The sequence below is a fragment of the Bos taurus genome, chromosome 10, assembly GCF_002263795.3.
Source record: "Bos taurus isolate L1 Dominette 01449 registration number 42190680 breed Hereford chromosome 10, ARS-UCD2.0, whole genome shotgun sequence".
NCBI classification, from domain to species: Eukaryota; Metazoa; Chordata; class Mammalia; order Artiodactyla; family Bovidae; genus Bos; species Bos taurus.
In genome coordinates this window covers 53800976-53817796 of record NC_037337.1, presented here as the reverse complement: position 1 = coordinate 53817796, position 16821 = coordinate 53800976, and the positions used below count along the sequence as shown (strand labels likewise).

Genomic DNA, 16821 nt, shown 5'->3' with positions numbered 1-16821 from the left:
GACTCTCAATTATTTACAGAGGTAGAATTCATACACAGAAGACTTTTTGACATAGGACACAGGGAGTGAAGGGTCTCATTTTTAAAGGTCATGAGATCCTGAGAGCAAAACTGTTCTGAAAATCCCAAGTAAAATGATGGAAACAGGAAAAAGCATATTTAAAAATATATTTGGAGAAGTCTGCTAAGACTTCTCTTTTAACTGCGAGGGAAAAAAACTAATCCAACTTGTTATAAAGTAATGAGAAGTCATTGAGTTTTTGTCATTTACTTAACTATACTTACATACTATATTCATTAAGTGTTTTCAGTAGTCTAAGAACAGGAATGCTACTTATTATAAAGTAAAGGTCACTATTTTTAAATCTACAACTTTTTTGTTGTTAAGATATCAGAAAGGTATCAGGGAGCAGCTGAAAAGGAGAAATTGGGCCATTGCTGTACAATGAGATACTAGGAATTTTAACATAAGTATTTTCACTTAGAAACAGCTTTGTGATTAAGGCTTTATTTGCCTGCAATATGTATATATATCTATAACTTTTCTTTGTATTTTAAAACAGAAAACTTATGTTCCAAGTGAGCTTTGCTTATAGCTCAGTCAGTAAAGAATCTGCCTGCAATTCAGGGACCTGGGTTTGATTCCTGGGTCAGGAAGATCCCCTGGAGAAGGAAATGGCAACCCACTTCAGTATTCTTGCCTGGAGAATCCCATTAACAGAAGAGCCTGGCAGGCTATAGTCCATGGGGTCACAAGAGTCAGACACAACTTAGCGACTAAACCCCCACCATGTTCCAAGTACCAAAGACATTTTTTGTAAACATATTGCTAACACAGGGAATCACAACATATCATAAATTATAAACACAGCACATTAAGAATATAAATATAAATGATGTATTGTAAATTGATTGAAAAATTTAAAATAACTTCACCAGCATTTTAGAATTTAGAAGCACTTCAGTAGTATTTGGTGGCCTAAGGATCATTTAAAATCTATTATTAAGATTATGTGCAGTCCAGGTTCAATGCACGGTACTGGATGCTTGGGGCTGGTGCACTGGGACGACCCAGAGGGAGGGGAGGGGAGGGAGAAGGGTGGAGGGTTCAGGATGGGGAATGCGGGTATACCTGTGGTGGATTCATTTCGATATTTGGCAAAACTAATACAATATTGTAAAGTTTAAAAATAAAATAAAATTTAAAAAAAAAAAAGATTATGTGCACCAATGCCTTCGTTTTCTTTGGATCAATTCCCTACAGCAAGTGAAGATATACAAAATGCTTCCCTTGACTCTAAAGCTATGTTCAAAATTTATTTTATGACAGTGACTTTTTCTTATTAATAAGCCTTTTAAAAGTTTCTCCTATCTTCCTGTACCTGCCATGGGAGAGAGGGCCACTGCCAAGTATTATAAATCCTAAATGGTGTGACCTCTGAGAAACAACATTGTCTATGTTGGGGAGATCAGAGGTCTAGGCCTTGGGGGCCAAATCTTGGCTCTGTCCCTTATTAACGTGTGAGCCTGGAGAATTTATTTAATCTCCCTTTAAGTTAGTTTCATTAGCTTCATTGGGATAACTACAGCAAGCTCATGGGATTGTTATGAGGATTGTTATGGCTGCTTATAAACATAAGACCAGATTCTTATTAGGCACTAAATATGGCTTCCCTATAGGAAAAGGAGTATGTCAAGGCTGTATATTGTTACCCTGCTTATTTAACTTATATGCAGAGTACATCATGAGAAACTCTGGACTGGAAGAAGCACAAGCTGGAATCAAGATTGCCAGGAGAAATATCAATAACCTCAGACATGCAGATGACATCACCCTTATGGCAGAAAGTGAAGAGGAACTAAAAAGCCTCTTGATGAAAGTGAAAGTGGAGAGTGAAAAGGTTGGCTTAAACTCAACATTCAGAAAACTAAGATCATAGCATCTGGTCCCATCACTTCATGGGAAATAGATGGGGAAACAGTGGAAACAGTGTCAGACTTTTTGGGCGGGGGGCTCCAAAATCACTGCAGATGATGATTGCAGGCATGAAATTAAAAGACACTCCTTGGAAGAAAAGTTATAACCATCCTAGATAGCATATTGAAAAGCAGAGACATTATTTTGCCAACAAAGGTCCATCTAGTCAAGGCTATGGTTTTTCCAGTGGTCATGTATGGATGTGAGAGTTGGACTGTGAAGAAAGCTGAGCACTGAAGAATTGATGCTTTTGAACTGTGGTGTTGGAGAAGACTCTTGAGAGTCCCTTGGACTGCAAGGAGATCCAACCAGTCCATTCTGAAGGAGATCAGCCCTGGGATTTCTTTGGAAGGAATGATGCTAAAGCTGAAACTCCAATACTTTGACTACCTCATGGGAAGAGTTGACTCATTGGAAAAGACTCTGATGCTGGGAGGGATTGGGGGCAGGAGGAGAAGGGGACGACAGAGGATGAGATGGCTGGATGGCATCACTGACTCGATGGACGTGAGTCTGAGTGAACTTCAGGAGTTGGTGATGGACAGGGAGGCCTGGCATGCTGCAATTCATGGGGTCACAAAGAGTTGGACACGACTGAGTGACTGAAGTGAACTGAACTGATAGGTAGTATTTTATTCCCTTAATCTTTGTAGTCATATGTAATAATATTTTTAAGTTGATAATATTTGAATCTTGTCCTGAGAAACGAATGTGCATCTATCTTCTATCTGTATCTCATCCTGAGAAAGATAAGTAATTGCTCAGCTTAGTACTGTAATAAACCAAATGCTAAGTATCACTATTTCAGATAGACTATTTAATACCTGTGTCATATTTATATTAGGTGAAAATAACTCCAAGTAAAAAACATAATTACATAGGATACTAAGAAAATTTAATCTTTTAGCATCAGTGAAATGAACTTAACAGTATTATATTTAGCTACCCTATTTAAAACCCTCTAACATAACAAAATCTTTTTGTAGTTTTATGGCATCCTCCAAGGAATGATTGGTAATTATTTTCTGATTGCACTGCAGATCTAGTTCATTAGGACTGAGGTAGAATGAGTTTGTACATTTTGAGTAGAATTAGCTTGCACATTTTGAATTAGACTACAGAAGGGTACAAGTAGTAAATGAACCTTGGTACCATTTCCAGACTGGCATGTGAAAACCCAAAAGACACCCTTTGTCCATAGTCATTTCTTCAAATATTGAAGAGTTGATAATGCTTCTGTTCTAAATGAATATGTTAAAATTGGAAGGCTGGAGAACAAATCTTTTTTAGTCACAAGGTCAGTAAACAAAAATCACCATTTGTCTACAAATCCAGCAGATTAGGAGTTTTCCATGACCTCCCCAGCCTGCTTACTAATGGGGTCATTATCACAACAATTTCCTCAAGTCCTCTTCATTTTCTGTGTCATAATATTGTAGTTGAGTTCTTTGTATAAAACATATAGCTAGATGGTATTTTGAAATCCTATTTAATAATCTTTGTATTTCAAAAGACCAGTTTAATCCATTTTCATTTATCATGATCACTCACATATTTGGTTTAATTCCTACCATATTGTATTATATTTTCTTGTTCCTGGGCTTTTTATTTGTTCCCTCTCTGACTTTGCCTATTTTATTTTATTTATTTATTTTTGATTGACTGAAATTTCTTTACTCACATTTCCCCTCTAGGGATTTAAGGGATTCTGATTGTACTTGACTGAAAATCTAAAATTAGTCAATGTTTCTTCCTCCTTAGAATGTAAGGACTCTGATTACAAGCCTTACTATCCATGTTAATTTGGGTTGTTTCTCAAGTTTCACTGTATTGTTTTCCAAGCTCCATAATAAGGATGCTTCCTTTTCTTTTGTATATAGTCAACTATTAATTTATATATTGTTTTGCTCATATTATTCTTACAAGCCCACACTTTACTCTGGTTTTAGTTTCCTAAAGTATTTACTTTTATAAAATTTTCTTCAAGGATCTGAGTGCAGTAAACTTATTCTTTGGTTGTTTGAAAGGGATTTTCTTTTTTCTTTATTCTTGAAGATAATTCATCTGGGTAAGAGTTATAGACTGACAGTTACTTTTTCTCAATATGTTGAAATTATTATTCTATCATCTTATGACCATCAATATAACAAGTCTTCAGTCAGTCAGTTGAATTTTTTTCCACTATAAATACACTGTCTTTTCTTGTTCAGTTCAGTTCAGTTCAATCACTCAGTCGTGTCTAATTCTTTGTGACCCCATGGACTACAACATGCCAGGCTTCCCTGTCCATCACCAACTCCCAAAGCTTGGTCAAACTCATGTCCATTGAGTCGGTGATGCCATCAAACCATCTCATCCTCCGTTGTACTCTTCTCCTCCCGCCTTCAATCTTTCCCAGCATCAGGGGTCTTTTCCAGTGAGTCAGTTTTCCACCTAAGGTGGCCAAAGTATTGGAGCTTCAGCTTCAGCATCAGTCTTTACAATGAATATTCAGGACTGATTTCCTTTAGGATTCACTGGCTTGATCTCCTTGCTGTCCAAGCAACTCTCAAAAGTCTTCTCTAACACTATAGTTCAAAAGTATCAATTCTTCAGCAGTCAGCCTTCTTTATGGTCCAAATCTCACATCCATACATAACTACTGGAAAACCATAGTTTTGACTATTCAGACCCTTGTCAGCAAAGTAATATCTCTGCTTTTTAATATGCTGTCTAGGCTGGCCATAGCTTTTCTTCCAAGGACCAAGTATCTTTTAATTTCATGGCTGCAGTCACCATCTACAGTGATTTTGAAGCCCAAGAAAATAAGTCTGTCACTGTTTCCTCATCTATTTGCCATGAAGTGATGGGACCAGATGCCATGATCTTAGTTTTTTGAATGTTGAGTTTTAAGCCAGCTCTTTCACTCTACTCCTTCATTTTCATCAAGAGGCTCTTTAGTTCCTCTTCGTTTTCTTTCATAAGGATGATGTCATCTGCATATCTAAGGTCACTGATATTTCTCCCTACAATCTTGATTTCAGCTTTTGCTTCATCCAGTCCAGCATTTCACATGATATACTCTGCATGTAAGTTAAATAAGCAAGGTGACAATATACAGCCTAAGTACTCCTTTCCCAATTTGGAACCAGTCAGTTGTTCCAAGTCTGCTTCTAACTGTTGTTTCTTGATCTGCATACAGATTTCTCAAGAGGCAGGCAAGGTGGTCTGGTATTCCCATCTCTTGAAGAATTTTCCACATTTTTTGTGATCTACACAGTCAAAGGCTTTAGTGGAATCAATGAAGCAGTAGTAGATGCCTTTCTAATGGCATTTTCTTGCCTTTTCTATGATCCAACGGATATTGGCAATTTGATCTCTGGTTCCTCTGCCTTTTCCAAATCCAGCTTGTATATCTGGAAGATCTCAGTTCATGTACTGCTGAAGCCTGGCTTGGAGAATTTTTAGCATTACTTTGCTAGCAAGTGAGATGAGTGCAATTGTGCTGTAGTCTGAGCATTCTTTTGCCCTTCTTTGGGATTGGAATGAAAACTGACCTTTTCCAGTCCTGTGGCCAGTGCTGAGTTTTCCAAATTTGCTGGCATATTGAAGGCAGCACTTTAACAGCATCATCTTTTAGGACTTGAGATTGATCAGCTGGAATTCCATCACCTCCACTAACTTTGTTTGTAGTGATGCTTCCTAAGGTCCACTTGACTTTGAAAACTCCAGGATATCCAGCTCTAGGTGAGTGAACACACCATCATGGCTATCTGGGTCATTAAGATATTTTTTTGTTTAGTTCATCTGTGTATTCTTGCTCTCTCTGTGAAGTCGCTCAGTCATGTCCGACCCTTGGCAAACCCATGGACCGTAGCCTACCAGGCTCCTCAGTCCATGGAATTTTCCAGGCAAGAGTACTGGAGTGGGTTGTCATTTCCTTCTTTAGGATATATTATAATATATAATAATAATTATATAATGTATTATTGCTACCTCTTCTTAATATCTTCTGCTTCTATTAGGTCTATACTGTTTGTGTCCTTTATTGTGCCCATCTTTGCATGAAATGTACCCCTGGTATCTCTAATTTTCTTGAAGAGCTCTCTAGTGTTTCCCATTCTATTGTTTTCCTCTACTTTGCATTGATCACTTAGGAAGGCTTTCTTAGCTCTCCTTGCTATTCTTTCGAACTCAGCATTCAGATGGGTATGTCTTTCCTTTTCTCCTTCACCTTTGCTTCTCTTCTTTTCTCAGCTATTTGTAAGGCCTTGTTAAGCAACCATTTTGCCTTTTCTCATTTCTTTTTCTTGGGGATGGTTTTGATCACCACCTCCTGTACAATGTTACAAATCTCCATCCATAGTTCTTCTGGCACTCTATCAGATTTAATCCCTCGAATTTACTTGTCACTTCCACTGTATAATCGTAAGGGATTTGATTTAGGTCATACCTGAATAATCCAGTGGTTTTCTCTACTTTCTTCAATTTATGTCTGAATTTGGCAATGAGTTCACGATCTGAGCCACAGTCTGCTCCCAGTTTTGTTTCTGCTGACTGTATAGAGCTTCTCCATCTTTGACTGAAAAGAATATAATCAATCTGATTTTGGTATTGACCATCTGGTGATGCCCACTTGTAGACTTGTTTCTTGTGTTGTTAGAAGATGGTGTTTGTTATGACCAGTGCGTTTTCATGACAAAACTCGGTTAGCCTTTGCCCTGCTTCATTTTGTACTCCAAGGTCAAACTTGCCTGTTACTCCAGGTATCTCTTGACTTCCTACTTTTTCATTCCAGTCCTCTATAATGAAAAGGACATCTTTCCTTTGGTGTTAGTTCTAAGTCTTGTAGGTCTTCATAGAACCATTCAACTTCAACTTCTTCAGCATTAGTGGTTGGGGCATAGAGTTGGATTGCTGTGATATTGAATGGTTTGCCTTGGAAACAAACCAAGATCATTCTGTCATTCTTGAGACTGCACCCAAAACTGCATTTCAGACTCTTTAATTGACTTTCATTGACTCCACTTCTTCTACGGCATTTTTGTCCACAGTAGTGGATATGATGCTCATTTGAATTAAATTCTCCCATTCCAGTCCATTTTAGTTTACTGATTTCTAAAATGTCAATGTTTACTCTTGCCATCTCCTATTTGATCATGTCCAGTTTATCTTGGGAGAAGGAAATGGCAACCCACTGCAGTACTTTTGCCTCAACAATCCCATGGATGGAGGAGTCTGGTGGGCTGCAGTCCATGGGGTTGCTGAGAGTTGGACACAACTGAGCGACTTCACTTTCACTTTTCTCTTTCATGCATTGGAGAAGGAAATGGCAACCCACTCCAGTGTTCTTGCCTGGAGAATACCAGGGATGGGGGAGACTGGTGGGCTGCCATCTATGTGGTCACACAGAGTCGGACATGACTGAAGCGACTTAGCAGCAGCAGTTTACCTTGATTCATGAACCTAACAGAAGCAGAAGATATTAAGAAGAGGTGGCAAGAATAAACAGAGGAACTGTACAAAAGGGATCTTCATGACTCAGATGATTAGGACGGTGTGATCACTCACCTAGAGTCAGACATCCTGGAATGTGAAGTCAAGTGGGCCTTAGGAAGTATCACTATGAACAAAGCTAGTGGAGGTGATGGAATTCCAGTTGAGCTATTCCAAGTCCTGAAAGATGATGCTGAAAGTGCTGCACTCAATATGTCAGCAAATTTAGAAAACTCAGCAGTGGCCACAGGACTGGAAAAGGTCACTTTTCATTCCAATCCTAAAGAAAGGCAATGCCAAAGAATGTTCAAACTACCACACAATTGCACTCATCTCACACACTAGCAAAGTAATGCTCAAAATTCTCCAAGCCAGGCTTCAACAGTATGTGAACCGTGAACTTCCAGATGTTTAAGCTGAATTTAGAAAAGGCAGAGGAACCAGAGATCAAATTGCCAATATCTGTTGGATCATCAAAAAAGCAAGAGAGTTTCAGAAAAACATCTACTTCTGCTTTATTGACTATGCCAAAGCCTTTGACTGTGTGGATCACAATAAACTGTGGAAAATTCTGAAAGAGATGGGAATACCAGACCACCTGATCTGCCTCTTGAGAAACCAATATGCAGGTCAGGAAGCAACAGTTAGAACTGGGCATGGAACAACAGACTAGTTCCAAATAGGAAAAGGAGTACGTCAAGGCTATACATTGTCACCCTGCTTATTTAACTTATATGCAGAGTACATCATGAGAAACGCTAGGCTGGAGGAAGCAAAAGCTGGAATCAAGTTTGTCAGGAGAAATATCAATAACCTCAGATATGCAGATGACACTACCCTTATGGCAGAAGAACTAAAGAACACCCTTATGAAGAACTAAAGAGCCTCTTGATGAAAGTGAGAGAGGAGAGTGAAAAAGTTGGCTTAAAGCTCAGCATTCAGAAAAGCAAGATCATGGCATCTGGTCCCATCACTTCATGGCAAATAGATGGGGAAACAGTGGAAACAGTGGCAGATCTTATTTTGGGGGCTCCAAAATCACTGCAGATGGTGACTGCAGCCATGAAATTGAGACACTTACTCCTTGGAAGGAAAGTTATGACCAACTTAGATAGCATATTAAAAAGCAGAGACATTATTTTGCCAACAAAAGTCCACCTGGTCAAGGCTATTGTTTTTCCAGTAGTCATGTATGGATGTGAGAGTTGGACTATAAAGAAAGCTGAGTGCTGAAGAACTGATGCTTTTGAACTGTAGTGTTGGAGAAGACTCTTGAGAGTCCCTTGGAGGGCAAGGAAATCCAACCAGTCTATCCTAAAGGAAATCAGTCCTGAATATTCATTGGAAGGACTGATGTTGAAGCTGAAACTCCGATACTTTGGCCACCTGATGCAAAAAGCTGACTCATTTGAAAAGACCCTGATTCTGGGAAAGATTGAAGGTGGGAGGAGAAGGAGATGACAGAGGATGAGATGGTTGGATGGCATCACCAACTCAATAGACATGAGTTTGAGTAAACTCTGTGAGTAGGTGATGGACAGGGAGGCCTGACGTGTTGTAGTCCATGGGGTCGCAGAGTCAGACACGACTGAGCGACTGAACTGAACTGAACTGAACATTCTCCTGTCAATGGTTGTTCAGCGATTAGTTGCTATTTTGGAGTTCTCATAGGAGAATATGAGTGCATGTCCTTCTGCTCCCTCATCTTGCAGTTTCTCTCTGTGGTTTCATTTTTGGTATATTCTAAATTTTTCCATCTGTCTTTTGTATTCTCTACTTCTGCATTTCATTTGAATTACAGAAAAGGGAACTTGGTGTACCTTCAGTTTGAAGACTCATGTCTTTTCTTTTGGTGTGTGTGTGTGTTTTACTTCAATTCTAGAAAATTTGCAGACGTTTTCTCCTCAAACATTGATGCATCTGTTTTCTTTCCTTGTGGAGCTGTTTTGAGATATGTTCAACCTGCTAATTATACGTTTCATGTCTTATAACCTGTCTTTTTTGTGCATTCTATATTTTTAATCTGTGTTTTCATAATATCCAGAGATTTATTTTTAGGTCACTAGTTCTCTTTTCACTATTTAAACAATTTCTGTGTTTTAAATTCCTATGACTGTAATGACTATATTCATTAATAAAGATATACTTGGTTCTTTTAAATATTTGCCTCTTTTTCACAGTGGTTTGTACATCAATGTGATTTTTACTACTCTTTTCCTCTTTTTGATCATTAAAACAAATTTGTAGACTTTATAAAACTGCTCTGTTACCTCAAGTTCTTAGCCTGTTAATTCTCTAGTTTATTGTGTCTGGTAACATGAAAAGGTTTCCATGAAGCAATTTTACAGTTTCTTTTCTTCCCTGCTGGGTGTCCCAAATTGTAATAGTTATGGATAATTTTAAATTAAGGTCTTACACTATATTGTTGTTATTTAGTCCCTAAGCCATGTCCTACTCTTTGGTGACCCCCATGGACTGTAGCCTTGGCTTCCCCTGTGTGTCTCAGCATTAAAGAGTTCACCTGCAATGCAGGAAACACCAGAGACACGAGTTTGATGCCTGGGTGGGGACAATCCCCTGGAAAAGGAAATGGCAACGCATTCCAGTATTCTTGCTGGAAAAATCCCATGAACAGAGGAGCCTGGTGGGCTACAGTCCATGGGGTCGTGAAGAATCAGAGAGGACTGAGCACACAGGAGCAGGAATATGGACAGTCACCCACCAGGCTCCTCTGTCCATGGGATTTCCCAGGCAAGAATAATGGTGTGGGTTGCCACTTCCTTCTCCAGGGGATCTTCCCAACCCAGTAATCAAAACCATGTCTCATGTGTCTCCTGCATTGGCAAGTGGATTCTTTAACCACTGAGCCACCTATGGGATATTATAAATTCAATCCTCTATACTACCCCTCAATGAGACCACTGGTGGGAATGGTGTTAAGATCTCAATTTCTTAAAATTTGAAGCATATCCAAGTCATAAAACTAGGCAAGTGACTAGCTACTTTGCATCCTCCCAAAATTTCATGAATGAAGTTTTTCTAGTTTCCTTTTCATAGAAATATAAACTATGATCCCCTTTGTGTTATCCTACATTTTTTCAGAGTGCTTAGTTCCAGTTCCTTTTGAATTCAAGGCTGTATCCTAAAGTTAGCCAAGCCACTGTAAAAACATTAAAACCCCAATTCCTAATTTAAGTGTCAACAGAAGTTCCCCTTCTGGGGAACTAGAAGATTAATCAATCTTCCTATTGAAGACAACTTTAAAAGTGCTACAATAAAAAAATTAGATTCTTAAAAGCATCTAAAAATATACAAGATATTGAAGAAATACTAGATATAGATTGAGAAGAGAGGATAAGAATTCAGAGATTTACATTTGCTCAGGGAACATTAGCTGATTCAGAATAGGTAGCTGAGAAAGATTTCCATCTCTACCTTTTGTTTTATTCAGGCCTTTGGTGGATTGGATGAGGATCACCCATATTGGGGAGGACAACCCACTTTACTCAATCTATCCATAAAATGTTAATCTTGTCTAGAAACATCCTCACAGACACACCAAGAAATATGTTTATCCAAATATCTGGGGATCACAGCCCAGTCAAGATGACACATATAATTAACTTACAATTTGGTTCCTACCTGTAACCAATGTTGAGAAGCACTGCTCTGGATACTGCAAAGAATGAAGTTTGAAGTATCTTTCTTTCTTCAAGTATTAGTAGCTAACAGTCATCTCAATGGTCAAGTGCTTCTCACAATAAGTGAAAACACAAGTTTAGAGAGTGGTCAGTTAAATAGGTCAGCTTGGGATAGAGAAATTGGAGGAAGTGATATTCTAACAAACGCTTGCCTTATGTAGATTTAGAAACATATTGACTCTTTTCCAAATCCCCACATAAAAGAAGCAAATTCTAAACACAGGAGTTTGATCTCTTTAAGCAACGAACTACTTCAAAATTCTAATGCAGGTTTGTTGCATTGAACAAGAAAGACGGCTTTAATTTTCTTGCATAATTTGAAAACTTGCCATTCAATTACTAAATATTTAAAAACTTTTCAGTATGTTCCCTCTTGTATTCTTATAAACCTTTTATGAGTTGGGGAAAAAAAATCAGTGTAGCATTCATGAATAAGTAAGCACAAAGAGTGCCTTGGTGCAAATTCAATGATCATCACTATTTTGTTTTGTCATTTGGCAGCAAGAATAGACTTAACATCTAAACATAATCAGCACTGAATTTGTGATGTTTTATCCTACAGCTCGAAATTTCAAAATACAGAATTTGAATCTGTTTATCCTCTCATAGTATAGTTAGGCACTAGAAGCAACTGTAGAGTGTGAATCCTATTTCCTGTTGGCAAAGTGTGGATCAGTTCTCCACTTGGTAAAGCATCTTTGTCACAGCAACTGGAAAAATATGCATGAAGAAATTAGTAAATCTAGTGATACATTCTTATCTTAATCAAAAGTCAATTTCTGACAATATTCTGGTTAAAATTAAGCTAAGCTCAGGGCTAACCACCCCTGGAAGGTCAGAAAACAACCTCTGAACAGACTTAGACCACCTGAATTCTAAATTCAATTTTCTTATTCTGTTCGAGTTAACTTTGGGAATGTTATTGAAGCTTTCCAAGTCTCTTTTTATTAATTTATACAACAGAAAATGGCAATATATACCTCATAGAGTTTTCACAAATATTAAATGATACAACCTTTTTAAAATCAACAGTACCGTGTTAGAGATATACTCAATGGATGCTCATTCCCTCCATCTCTCTTCCAGTTTTCTACCACTTTTCCTCTTCCCCAGGTAGAATGTACTTTGGACTTCACTTGTCTAAATCTGTAAGTTGGATAATGCTATGTAATAGTATGAGGCTGAGGTTGACCTAAAACGGGAGAAAGAAAATAATCCATGTCCAGTTCCAATACTGGATACAAAATAAACTGAGAGGTACAGTGAGTCCAGGTAAACTGAAAGCTCTTGAGAATCACAATAATGTGAGCATACCAAGATGTCAGTTGTTTGAATTGAGTTATTGCTGTATTTCTCAATCTTAGAGACACTGGAAAAGTGAGAAAGATTTCCTTGATAAATTATTGAAGCTAATTTGCAAATATTCTTAGAGGCTGGAGTCCAACCCCATGAGTTTGATTAAATTTGACTGTTATAACTGTTCCCCATAGCTTTCTATTGCCATCAGGTTTTCCTGATTTCACCCTATCCTTCCCACATTGGTATTTGAATATTATCTCCTTCCAAAAAGTCAAAAAACAAATATCTATACAACACTTTAAATTTACAATTTTGCTGAACTCCCAAAATTCCATTAACATTGTAGAAAATGGGTAAAATGACGACAAATGGGTATGGCTCTTCCTCACCAAAACCCCATCCTACCTCTCAAAAGTCACCTATTGTACAGAGTTTTTAAAATTATGGTAATGTATACATTACAGGACTTCCCTGTAGTTCAACCGGTAAAGAATCTCCCTGCAATGCAGGAAACCAGGATTCAATCCCCAGGTCAGGAAGATCCTCTGGAGAAGGGAATGGCAGTCCACTCCAGTATTCTTGCATGGAGAATTCCATGGACAGAGAAGACCTGTGGGGTCACAAAGAGTTGGACATGACTGAGTGACTAAAACAAGACATACATTAAGAGGGCTTCCCAGGTGACGTTAGTGGTAAAGAACCTGCCTGCCAGTGCAGGAGATGTAAAGAGATGAGGGTTCGATCTCTGGGTCAAGAAGATCCCCTGGAGGAAGGCATGACAACACATTCCAGTATTCTTGCCCAGAGAATCCCATGGACAAAGGAGTCTGGTGGGCTATAGTCCACGCAGTCTCAAAGAGTCAGATACTACTGAAGCAACTTAGCATGCATGCACACATACATTACAAAATTTACCATCTTTAAGCATATGTAGTCCAGTAGTGTTATATATGTTCACTCTATTGAGTAATCAATCTCCAAAATACTTTTCATCTTGCAAAATTGAAACTCTATACCCAGTAAATGATAACTCCTCATTATCCCTTCCCTCTACTCTCTGGCAACAGCCATTCTACTTTCAATTTGTTTATTTTGACTACTCTAAGTACCTTGTGTTTGTGTTCAGTCACTTCAGTCATGTCCAGCTCCTTGTGACCCCAGGGACTGTAGTCCTCCAGGCTCCTCTGTCCATAGGATTCTCCAGGCAAGAATACTGAAGAGGTTTGCCATGCCCTCCACTAGGGACCCATGCCATCCCAGGGACCCAACCCAAGTCTCTTGCATTGGAGGCATATTCTTTACCGTGAGCTGCCAGGGAAGCCCCATTCTAAGTATCTTATATAGGTGGAATCATATAATGTTTGTCTTTTTGTAATCACTTTATTTCTCTTACCATAATGTCCTCAAGGTTCATCCATGATGTAGCATGTGCCAGAGCTTCATTCTTTTTTAGAGTAATATTCCACTGAATGTGTATATCAGTGGACACTTGGGTTGCTTCCACCGTTTGGGTATTGTAAACAATGCTGTTATGAACTTGGGAATACATCTATCTCTTCAAGATCCTGCCTTTAAATATTTTGGGTATAGATCCAGATGTAGAATTGCAGGATCATATGGCAATTCTCTGATTTTCGTGAAGTTCCTTTGGTATCTCTGATTTTCTTGAAGAGATCCCTAGACTAGGGATCTCTTCAAGAAAATCAGAGATACCAAAGGAACTTTTCATGCAAAGATGGGCTCGATAAAGGACAGAAATGGTATGGACCTAACAGAAGCAGAAGATATTAAGAAGAGGTGGCAAGAATACACAGAAGAACTGTACAAAAAAGATCTTCATGACCCAGATAATCACGATGGTGTGATCACTCACCTAGAGCCAGACATCCTGGAATATGAAGTCAAGTAGGCCTTAGAAAGCATCACTATGAACAAAGCTAGTGGGGGTGATGGAATTCCAGTTGAGCTATTCCAAGTCCTGAAAGATGATGCTGTGAAAGTGCTGTAGTCAATATGCCAGCAAATTTGGAAAACTCAGCAGTGGCCACAGGACTGGAAAAGGTCAGTTTTCATTCCAATCCCAAAGAAAGGCAATGCCAAAGAATGCTCAAACTACCGCACAATTGCACTCATCTCACACACTAGCAAAGTAATGCTCAAAATTCTCCAAGCCAGGCTTCAACAGTATGTGAACCGTGAACTTCCTGATGTTCAAGCTGGTTTTAGAAAAGGCAGAGGAACCAGAGATCAAATTGCCAACATCCGCTGGATCATGGAAAAAGCAAGAGAGTTCCAGAAAAGCATCTATTTCTGCTTTATTGACTATGCCAAAGCCTTTGACTGTGTGGATCACAATAAACTGTGGAAAATTCTGAAAGAGATGGGAATCCCAGACCACCTGATCTGCCTCTTGAGAAATTTGTATGCAGGTCAGGAAGCAACAGTTAGAACTGGACATGGAACAACAGACTGGTTCCGAATAGGAAAAGGAGTTCATGAAGGCTGTATATTGTCACCCTGTTTATTTAACTTATATGGAGAGCACATCATGAGAAACGCTGGACTGGAAGAAACACAAGCTGGAATCAAGATTGCTGGGAGAAATATCAATAACCTCAGATATGCAGATGACACCACCCTTATGGCAGAAAGTGAAGAGGAACTCAAAAGCCTCTTGATGAAAGTGAAAGTGGAAAGTGAAAAAGTTGGCTTAAAGCTCAAAATTCAGAAAGTAAGATCATGGCATCTGGTCCCATCACTTCATGGGAAATAGATGGGGAAACAGTGGAAACAGTGTCAGACTTTATTTTTCTGGGCTCCAAAATCACTACAGATGGTGACTGCAGCCGTGAAATTAAAAGACACTTATTCCTTGGAAGGAAAGTTATGACCAACCTAGATAGCATATTCAAAAGCAGAGACATTACTTTTGCCAACAAAGGTTCATCTAGTCAAGGCTATGGTTTTTCCAGTGGTCATATATGGATGTGAGAGTTGGACTGTGAAGAAGGCTGAGCACCGAAGAATTGATGCTTTTGAACTGTGGTGTTGGAGAAGACTCTTGAGAGTCCCTTGGACTGCAAGGAGATCCAACCAGTCCATTCTGAAGGACAGCAGCCCTGGGATTTCTTTGGAAGGAATGATGCTAAAGCTGAAACTCCAGTACTTTGGCCACCTCATGTGAAGAGTTGACTCATTGGAAAAGACTCTGATGCTGGGAGGGATTGGGGGCAGGAGGAGAAGGGGACGACAGAGGATGAGATGGCTGGATGGCATCACTGACTCGATGGACATGAGTCTCAGTGAACTCCAGGAGTTGGTGATAGACAGGGAGGCCTGGCATGCTGCAATTCATGGGGTCGCAAAGAGTCAGACACGACTGAGCGACTGATCTGATCTGATCTGACGGCAATTCTATTTTTAATTTTTTAAGGAAGCACTATTTCTCATAGTGGTTGTACCATTTTATATTCCCACCAAGAGTCCACAAGTGCTCCAATTTCTCCACAACTTTGTCAACACTTGCTATGTTCTGTTTTTTGGGCAGCAGATATCCCAATGGATTTCAGGTGCTATCCTATTGTGAGTTTGAGTTGTTGTTGTTCAGTCGCTAAGTCATGTCCGACTCTTTGCTATCCCATGGACTGCGGCATGCCAGGCTTCCTTGTTTTTCACTATCTCCTGGAGTTTGCTCAGATTCATGTCCATTGAGTTGGTGATCCTTTATAACCATCTCATCCTCTGCTGCCCCCTTATCCTTTTGCTTTCAATCTTTCCCAGCATCAGGATCTTTTCCAATGAGTCAGCTCTTTGCACCAGATGAGCAAAGTATTGGAGTTTCAGCATCAGTACTTCCAATGAATATTCTGGGATTATTTTCTTTAGAATTGACTAGTTGGATCTCCTTGCAGACTAAGGGACTCTCAAGAGTCTTCATTAGCACCACAATTCCAAAGCATAAATTCTTTGGTGCTCAACCTTCCTTATGGTCCAACTCTCACATGTATACATGACTACTGGAAAAACCATAGCTTTAACTATACAGATCTTGGTCAGCAAAGTGATATCTTTGCTTTTTAATATGCTATCTAGGTTTGTCATACCTTTCCTTCCAAGGAGCAAGCATCTTTTAATTTCATGGCTGCTGTTACCATGAGCAGTGATTTTGGACACCAAGAAAATAAAATCTGTCACTGCTTCCACTTTCCCCCCTTCTATTTGCCATGAAGTGATGGGACCAGATGCCATGATTCTTTTTTTTTTTAATGCTGAGTTTTAAGCCAGCATTTTAGTGATGTGGAGCATCTTTTTATGTGCTTCTTGATAATTTAGTATCGTCTTTGGAGAAATGTCTATTCTTTTGTCCATT

General features: G+C 39.0%; 1 protein-coding gene across 2 annotated transcripts in view; it reads right to left on the bottom strand.

The window, feature by feature from the left end:
• MNS1 (meiosis specific nuclear structural 1) overlaps window positions 1-13062 on the bottom strand; it is a 174609-nt gene extending 161547 nt beyond the window's left edge. For both annotated transcript variants that reach the window (XM_005211696.5, XM_024997634.2), the window contains exon 1: window positions 11095-13062. The gene's annotated coding sequence lies outside the window, so the exon portion shown is untranslated. The remainder of the gene's footprint in view (window positions 1-11094) is intronic.
• Window positions 13063-16821: the final 3759 nt, after the last annotated feature.